This window comes from Fukomys damarensis, unplaced genomic scaffold, assembly GCF_012274545.1.
Source record: "Fukomys damarensis isolate Sample0158 unplaced genomic scaffold, DMR_v1.0_HiC HiC_scaffold_37, whole genome shotgun sequence".
In the NCBI taxonomy this organism is placed as follows: domain Eukaryota; kingdom Metazoa; phylum Chordata; class Mammalia; order Rodentia; family Bathyergidae; genus Fukomys; species Fukomys damarensis.
The window spans coordinates 17,956,685-17,966,656 of NW_022900949.1; the positions used below are offsets into that span (position 1 = coordinate 17,956,685).

At 42.1% G+C, this 9,972-nt stretch overlaps 1 non-coding gene across 1 annotated transcript; it reads left to right on the forward strand.

The window, feature by feature from the left end:
* Positions 1-6,823: 6,823 nt before the first annotated feature.
* On the forward strand, positions 6,824-6,928 carry LOC117284528. Its single transcript, XR_004515641.1, has one exon. It is a non-coding gene; the product is annotated as a U6 spliceosomal RNA (small nuclear RNA).
* The last annotated feature ends 3,044 nt before the right edge of the window (positions 6,929-9,972 follow it).

A 9,972-nucleotide genomic window follows, 5' to 3' on the forward strand; every position in this document is an offset into this window, starting at 1 on the left:
CGGCGGCCCTCGTAGCCGGTGTTTACTAGATCCTGCCGCACAGAGGCTGGCCGGTACGGTCAGCGGCCCGCCCCGCGGGCTTCTGGGAAGTGTAGTTCCGCTCCGCGGCGCTTCCTCCCGCCCGCGCCGGCGTCCTCTCCTCTTCCTACGGGCTTCCGGGTCTTGGCGGAAGTCCCCCCTCTACTCTCTGGGTCGCTCAGGTGAGCTGAAGTCGCTGGACTTCTGAACCGCGTTTCCTGCCCTGCCCCTCGTGCGTGCTGGAGTTCAGAAATGTGCGTGAGAAGCGTGCCTCTCAGTAGTAGAGACTGCCATTTATTGTCTGACGTTTGGAAATCATATTCCAAAGACGCTGTAAGATGTGTACGAATGAGATTCATTTCCCTAAAGTCTCATGGTTCAGTAAGCAGCAGAGCCAAGAGTCAGTTCAAAACCTACTGCTTTAGATCTTGGACTTTTGCCAGCACACCAAAGGAAGACAACTTTTCTGATTTACCCAAACTTGGAAGACTATTTGTGTTTAACATGAATTGCAAACATGTACTAATAAAAAAGGAGAAAATAAAGCCATATTCATATTTAGTTCTATATATCTTACTCCACTCTTTTATTCTTCTTTACTACTTGCTTCTCAGTCCCAATCTACGCAGTCTTGCATACTTATAAAAAGATTTTGGGCGTTCATTTCTAATCTAAGACTTCATTGTCACTGTCAATTAGGATTTTTGTAATAAGCTGCACTACTGGTTGTGTTGGTCCTTAAATAATGATGACTGTGCTTTTTCTGCCAGTCACTGCATTGAATTTCCTTTTACTAGTATAATGAATGTCTGGTTATAGAGAATAACATAAGGATAAAGGAAATTGGTGTAAAGTTACTTAAAGAGCAGTTCTTTTTTGCCAAGAAGTGAAAACAACCTAAGTGTTCAATTGATGAATAAAGAAAACATTATACATATTCACCGTGAAATACTAGGTAGTCATAAAAAAGAATAAAATTCTGTCGTTCCTGACAACATAGATGGAAGTGGAGATCCTTATGTCAGTTAAAATGAGCCAGGCCAGGACAGATAAGTCCAAGAGGCCTCACACTCCACAAAGAGCATGAAAAAGTTGATCACAGAGGCTGAGGCGGCTACCAGACCCTGGGAAACTAGAGCAGAGAGTGGTAGAGAAGAGGGTAGGGAAGCTTGATCGATGGATGCTACCACGTTACAGTTTGGAGTAGGAAGTTCTGCAGCATCACACAGTAGGAAGACTGCGGGTGACAAAAGTACACTGCACATTTCAAAAAGCCAGAAAAATAGGTTGGAAGGTTTTTACATAAGGAAATGATACATGTGTGAGGAGATCAGTGTGTTCAATCCCTGATACAAAAAAACAAAAAACTTTTAAATAGCTGTGCTGGCTTAATTGTAGTAATTTCTGCTGGACTATGTTAATGAAAGTCATAGTATAAATTAGTTCCCAAAGTGCCTGTTAAGTATGTGAAACTAATTCTACCTAAAAATATAATACTTTATGTGACACTAATGCCTTTCAATATTTTCAGTATAATACCTAATGTGGAGCTTCTCGATCATGTAGTTCTAGATTTAGTTTTTAAAATGGATCTACACTTTACATGTGTCCATTAAAAAAGCAAAGAATACATTTATGAATTTTAAGAAATACAAAGGAGGGACCAGGGATTTAGCTCAGTGGTTCCACCGCCTCCCTTGCAAGCACAAGGACCTGAGTTCAATCCCCGGTACCAAAAAAAAAAAGGAAAAAATATTAATTTTTTTAAAGTACTGGGGATTGAACTGAGCCTTCACACTGAGCTACATCCCCAGCCCATTTATTTTTAAATTTTAAGATAGGGTTTCACAAAGTTGTGAAGGTTGGTCAGGCTGAGGCTGGTTCAACCTATAATCTTCCTGTCTCGGCTTCCCAGAGTACTGAGACAACAGGCCTGTGCAACCAGGCCCAACTTAAAATGACCTTTTAAAAAGATTCCTTCAAAAAAAATTTTTTTTAAATGGAAAAGATTCCTTCAGATAATGCCTTTACAAAAATTTTCTAAATACAGCAGGGCAGAGTGATGTCTACCTGTAAATCTCAACCACTGTGTCCCATGTGATGTACCTGACACTGAGATTACAAATTCCCTTAAGAAACTCACAGCCTAGTGAGGCCAACAGACATGTAAAATAATAATTAACATACAATGCAAACATTGAAGACATAAAAAATACTGTATTATGTACACCAGAGAATAAAGATGTTCGTAACAGCACTATTTGGTAACAGCCCAAATCTTGAAACACCTTGGTGGCTACCAGCCCAGAATAGATAAATGAACGTGAGCTATTAAAGGGTAAATGGCAGTGAGATGGTGAGAGCAAAAGAACCGCAGCTACTCGGCGAAGAGCCTCCCTCAGGTAACGCGGAGAAAAAGAACCAACACTTCAAGTAGAACACGCTACTTCACTCCTTTATGTAAAACACAAAAATAGGCAAAACCAACATTATGTTATAATTGAGGCAGGACGTGCAATGTCTGAAAATGGGAAAAATACCTTCTAGGGTTCTGGTGATCATTTTTTAATTTGCTACATGTGTGTTCATTTTGTGAAACTCTATGGAACTATTCATTTTTTGTACATGTTGTATTTCAACTGAAGTTTACATTACAGTTTTTTCCCTAAAAAGTGCCATGGAAAAAAGAGAATGACTAAAGATGCCTGGCACACGTGAAGCAACATTTGAGCAAATCTACTGGGTTGAGATGTTTGCAGGCAGAGAGGGTGGGAAGAGAGGCATTCCAGAGTGAGATACAAAAGTGAAAAAAGCACATCATCTCCAATCATACAGTGTTTGTTCATGTGATAAGACCGGACATACAAGGGAAAGTGAGATAGAGTATAGATGAGAAACTGGTTGAAGCAGACTTGAAGTCATATACACCAGGCCTTAGCAAATACTAGTTTCAAGCTATGTACAATGGCACATGCCTTTAATCCAGGAGGATAAAGCAGAGGAGAACTGCTTGAGTTTAGAAGTCTGGGGCCAGCCTGGGCAACACAGCAAGACTCCATCTCAAAACAAAACAAGCAGGGTGTGGCGGCACACACCTATAATCCCAGCATTGAGGAACCAAGGCGGCAGGATTGCCATGAGTTCAAAGCCAGCCTCCCACACACAGTGAATTCAAGCCCAATCTGAACTACACGATGAGACCATCTCAAAATAAATAAGATAAAATGAAAATAAAAGACTGGTTCCCACAATTCAACAATGAAAAAGTAAATAACCAGGTTGTAAAATGGGCAAAAGACTTGAATAGACATGTCTGCAAAGAAGACATACCAACAGCCAATAAGCAGAAAAGATGCCCAATGTCACTAAAAATGAAAACTACAGTGAGTTGTCACGTCACACCCATTTATAGCACATCATGTCCACTATCACATTATTTCACATTATTATTTTTTTTAATCACAAAACAACAAGTGCTGGTGAGGATATGGAGAACTGGATACTTGTACACTGCTGATAGGAGTGTAAAATGGGAAAGCCACTGGAACACAGTGTGTGGTTCCTCAAAAAAAAAAAAAAAACAGAATTTTTGTATAAGCTAGGAATTGTGTTGCTGGGTGTTTGCTTTTTTGGAAGGGGCATCCAAAATTTATTTTCCAACAGACAGCATCCGGAAGTGCAACTGCTTCTGGATGTTTTCAAAAGAACTGAAAGCAGGGACTCCTTGTTCGTAGGGATGAAGGATTGCTGTGAGGAGATGGAAACTTCTGGAGCTGGTGCTGGTAGGGGTCGCACCCCGATGTGAGTGCGGTCTGTGCCCCTGAGCGCCTGAGTTGTTAGATGATCAGGTTCCCCTTATGTATGTTTTACTGTAGTAGCAAAGTCAACTTTATTATAAAGTTACACACCTTTGGAAAGTCAGGAAAGTGGGAAAAGGGAGAAATCCTATTGCACAGAAATCAATTTTATAGTGCAAGTCACATTTTTGTGGATAACTCAGACCTTTGTTTCCTAGAAGCCAAATCCAATAAACTATTCTCAGCAAGGATTAGTCAGAATGAAAAGGCTGCCTGTTTTCCTTCAGAGACTGAACGTCTTTTCTGCCCTCAGCAGGCCACTGTGTTCCAAATGGAGTAAATAGAAATGCCCTCAGGAAAGAAAAAATACTACCGGGCATAGGGGCAAATGCCGGAGTCCGGGCTGGAGGAGGCCGTTGCGCTGGTGTCCTTTGCACCTAGAGGAAAGTGAAGCCGGACGAGCGCGGGGACGCGTCCTTCCCGAAGTGGCTCAGACCTTCCTTCTGTGGCCTCCCCTCCACTCCGCTGGTGGAAATTTCATCCTGAAGCCACAGCGAAGAGAGGAGGGGCAGCTCGGTGAGGGAAGACAACAGCTCATCAGAGGTGTTTACATTTGTTGACAATTGGCTTTTTAAAAATGGCACTTTATATACGTTTTGATGTTATCGGCAGTATCTCATCTATTACTCACATAAAGGTACCAGCAAGGTTACAGGACTTGCCCAGAGTCGCGCAGCTGGTGGACATCAAACTGGGATTTAAAACAAACTTGGGGAGGCACTTCCAGAATGGTGGTATAGATAATCTTCAAAACCTGCTTCTCCAAGCTGGAGTGGTGGCCCATGTCTGTAATCCCAATACTTGGAAGGCTAAGGCAGGAGGATCCCTGTGAGTTCAAGGCCAGGCTGGGCTACATAGTTCAAGGCCAACCTGAACTGTATAGTGAGACCCTGTCTCAAAAAAATAAAAAATTATTTAAAAAATCGAAAAAACCTACTTCTCCATCAAAGCAATTGGAACATTGCCAAAGTCACTTTTTCTCAAAATTTTGGAAATTGATCAAAGCTTGTAACAACCTACGCAGCGCTGACTCGAGGAAAACAACCGAATCTCAACAACAGCAGCAAGCTGTGCGACGTTTTTGCAACATTTTCCCTTGCCTTAATCCTGCTCCCCAGCTCACAGTAGCCTTCAGAACAAACTTGGCATCGCAGTAACTGAGAAAAGCAGTGGTATTGTAGTCCTGTGAAGGGGAGAAATGGGTTCAGAGTGCCCCAGAAATCCCAGGCCTGAGAACTGTCACCACTTGGCCTGAGTAACAGCTCCCTGGAAAATTTTCATTTTGAGGACTTGCCTTTATGTGACCTGAATAGTGGTTTTTTCTCAGAGCATTTGTCAGAAGGAATCAGTGGCCAGGGGCTGAGGATTTAGCTCAGCAGCGCACCTGCCTTGCAAGCACAAGGTCCTGAGTTTGATCCCTGATACCAGACAAAGAAAAACAAAAAAACTAATCAGTGGCAATTACAGTCGATTACAGTCACACATTATTCAGCAGTGGGGTGTGCTCTGAGAAATGTGTCTCTGGGCTCCTGTGTTGTGTAAACAACATAGAGTATGTATACACACACACACACACACACACACATACCTAGGTTACATATCTAGGTGATACACCTAGACATTTCACTATATGCAGATTAGAACGCTTTTCTTCCATACAACTTATAGGGCATCTACAGGGAACAATAATTATAAAGCTCTGTGGATCGTTTATAATGTTTAAAAATATAATTTGTGATAAAAATAGCACAAAGTGGGAGAGCAAAGGGAACTATGTGGGAACACAGTTCTGGTGTAATATTGACGTTTACTCAGTATTAATTAGAAGTACATTGCTTTAAAATGTTAATTTAATTCTCAGTGCAACCACAAAAAAATAACAAAATGCACAGAAAAAGACATGGTAGAGGAATTTAAATGGTACAGTAAAAAGATGCCCCTAACATGAAAACGAGACAGGAGCCTAGGGCAAGGCAAAGCTGGCTGGGGAAGCCAGTGAGTTACTAGTTACAAGATCCTAGGACCCAAGAGCAGAACAGTTCCTGAAGCCCTGCGTGTGGACTTCGGGCAAGAACTGGAGCAGGTTTCCAGCAGACGGGCCTAGACCAGGCTGAGAAGTGGGAGACCACAGGACTGTGCTGCTGAGCACCGGGCCTCTGCATTCTCTGTGTCCGAGGCCACCCTGCGCTGCAGGATGTGCTTCTTTTCCTCCCTTCACTTGTCCCAGATTCATGCTGCAGAGTGTGTTCTCTTTCCTTCCTTTAATTAATGTAAAACCTTGCTACTTGTTGCACTTGTCTTGACCAATTCTTTGTTCAGTAGAGAAAGAACCCAGGAATCACCTGTAGAAGGAGACTCCAGCACTCCGAAAACCTTGTAAAAAAGAAGTTGTTAATAGTGGAATAGACAAAAACAATCTAAGCCATATATTAGACAAAGACAAAAATAAATTCTATTTTTATTTAATTAAATGCAATGGTCTAAACATTCCAATTGGAAAGAAGAGACTGGCAAATGTTACAAAAAATCATGATCCAGCTGGTTAGCCTGGTGAACACCTGTAATCCCAGCTACTTGGGTGGCTGAGGCAGGACCACAATTTCAAGGACATCCTGGGTAACTTAATGACTTAACAAGATACTGTCTCAAAATAAAAGAAAAAAAAATCAAAAGTGTGGGGAATGTAGTTCATTGTAAAAACCCTTGATTCAATCCTAGTACCACACATACCCACAGCTGTGACATGCAAATAAAGCATCCTCAGAGAGAAATTTACAACACCGAATGCCTGTGTTAGAACAGAGAAAAGGCCGGGCGTGGTGGCACACACCTGTAATCCCAGCACTCTGGAGGCCTGGGCAGGAGGATAGCCCTGGTTTTAAGGCCAACTGGGGTTCAAGACCAGTCTGAATTGCATAGCAAGATCCTGTCTACAAAAGGACCAAAGAGTGCTCGTTTCAGTAGCACATGTACTAAAACTGGAAGGAACAGAGAAGGTTAGCACAGGCCCTGCGCAAGGAGCAGGGCAAATGGGCAAGGCAGTCCGTGGTTTTGTACTACTCAGCCGTAAGGAATGAGAAACCGGCCACGTTTATAGCTGAACAGATGCACATTGAGGCCACGCTCATAAGCGAAATAAATAGGGCACGTGTGTAAATACCAAATAGTTTTCTAGTGTGAGAAACTAAAAGTGTACGTGAGAACAGGAATCTATAATAGAGGATGCGAGATAGGAAGAAAAGGTCCAAAGGGGAAGGGGAAGTGGGGGAAAGGAGAGAAAGGTGAAAATATTAGAAAAGAAGGAAGGAACTAAAACACAGCTTTTCTAAATAGGGAGAGGTGGAGGGCTGAAGAGGAGGGAAGGGGAAGGGGAAAGACAAGAACCAACATCTATCACGCGTAGATAACAGGTACGTATTCCCAATAGGGAATGTGACCATAATGTACACCTAAAATGCACTAACGAACAATGAATAAAAGACCACAAAAACTTCAAATCTATAACCCATATTTCGTCCTTTATTTTTTTAATATTTATTTATTTATTTTGTTTTTTTGAGACAGGGTCACTATGTAGCTGAGACGGCCCTGGAACTCACTAGGTAGCCCAGGCTGGTCTCAAACTCACAGCGATCCTCCTGCCTCAGCCTCCCAAGTGCGGGTGTGTACTACCATGCCCAGCTCCATATTTCTTCCTTTAAAAAAGAAAATGAGAAAAAGATCAAACTAAACTGAAAGCAAAGAAACAGAACAGAGACTGTGAAAGATTACATAGAGATGAGCAGAGGTAAATGGAGACTTTATGAAGTCTTTCTGCTTTAATGAGTAATAGTCAAGCATGGAGACCCACTTGTAATTCCAGCTATTGGGAGTCTGAGGCAGGAGGATCACAAGCTCACACCCAGCCTGGGCAACTTAGCACAACCCTGTCTCAAAATAAAAAGGGTTGAATATTCAGTGTGAAGACGCTGGGTTTAATCTCCAGTACAACCCCCCAAAATTTAAAAAAGGTAACAAGTCTTTCTTTTTTGACTTAAAAACTACGAAACTGCTGTATGCAAGACAGCATGGTTCTGGCAAGAGGCTACACCTATGGATCTATGGGATGGAACTGAGTCCAGAAATAAAACCCTTCACTGATGGCTGAGAATCTGTTACACAAGTGGTGCTGGGACAACTGGATAGTGACGTGCAAAAGAATGAAGTTGGGCGCCTAACTCACATCATGTGCTAAGATTACGATGCATGATAGATGCACATGTGAGAACCAAAATGCAGAAGAAAGCGCAAGTGTTAGCTATTGTGCTTTCAGATCATGCAGTGCTTTCTTAGGTATGAAACCAAATGCACAGATGACAAAAGAAAAAACATGATTTGGACTTCATCAAAATTAAAACTTTTATGCTTCAAATGACATCACTAACAAAATGTGATAAGAACATCTCCAGAATGGGAGAAAATATTTGCAATATATATCCAAATGTCCAAAATAAATATCCAAAAATATAAAAGAACTTTACAATTAAATAATTAAAAAGACAAGCCAATAGAAAATGTCCAAAGGCTATCGGTGAGGTAGGTGATGTAGCTCTCTTTTCTTTTACTGTCTTTGTTGGATTTTTGAACAGTTTTCTACTAACTTCACAAAATGAGTTGGAGGATGTTATTCCTATTTTGTGCTCTGGAAGCACTTGTGTAAGATTGAAAATATCTCTTCCCTTAACATAGTCATGTTTCCCTACTCAAGGTTTTTTTTTGGGGGTGTTGTTTTTTGTTTGTGTGTTTGGTTGTTTTTTGCATTTTAAATTACCCAAGGCTGGCTGTGGTCCACAAACATTAAATGGAAAATTCTGGACATAAAATTTAAATTGCACACTGTTTTGAGTTGTGTGATGAAATCTCATTGTCTTGCTATGCCCTGCCCAGAATATAAATAAATCATCCCTTTGTCCAGTGGAGCTGCGCAGTATATGCTACCTGGCCATTAGTTACTAAGTAGCCAGGTCAGTTATCAAAACAAGTGTGGTGGTATCACAGGGCTTTTCTTTCCCCTTGTGGTACTTGGGTTTGAACCCAGGATCTTCACACTGAGCTACATTAAAAGTCTTTTTATTTTTTTTTTTTGAGACAGGGTCTCACTAGCTCGCTGAATTGCCCAGGTTAGCCTAGAACATGACATCCCCTTGGTTCAGCCTCCTGAGCTGGGATTACAGGCAGCTCCCGGCTTCATGGCACTTTGATTTACAGTTTGGTGTCTCTTCTATTTCAGGGATCCACTGGGTTTCTTGGAATGTATCTCCATGAGGATAAGAGGGGATTACTACAGTGCCAGGGAAGAGTGAATCACCATCCCCAGACTAAGTATGGTAGCTTTCAGTTGTACTGAGTTTGATGGTAGATAATCTATTCAAACTCCAAACCACCAGGCTGTCTTTCTACTTTTAAAGCATCTCTCTTCCAATCCTCCTTCCCAAATGGCATTGGTTGGGTAGAAGTTCCTGCATCTTCCCTTAGTATAGTCGTCTCTTCCTACTCAAGGTTTTTGGGGGGTGTTGTTCTTGTGCTGTGTCCAGGAAAATGCTAGTGAGCAATGGAACCTGACTGTTCTGGGCCCCAGATGTGTAGCTTTTAGGCATCATGTTGATGGACACTGGCTGCTAAATTCTATGATTCCCATTCCTGCCGTGGCCTCTGATTATAATGTCTCTGAAACATGCAGCATTTTTGTTTGTTTGTTTGCTTGTTTTTTGAGACAGGGTCTCACTATGTAGTTGACACTGACCTGGAACTCACTGTGTAGCCCAGGCTGGTCTCGAACTCACAGTGGTCCTCCTGCCTCAGCCTGCCGAGTGCTGGGACTACAGGCGTGCGCTACCACGCCCAGCGAACATTCGACTTTTATATTCTGACCTGAAGACTTCAGTTCTCAGCATTTCACATGCCTCACTGAGGCTTGCATGAATTTGGCGGCAGTGGGGAGGGGTCTGTGGGGGATCTGCAGTTACTAGAGAATGCAGGTGTATCTCAGGGCCCACTGTCCCAAATACCTCCTCAACAATGTCTAAACTAGCACCTGGTGCCAAGAATGAGAGCGCAT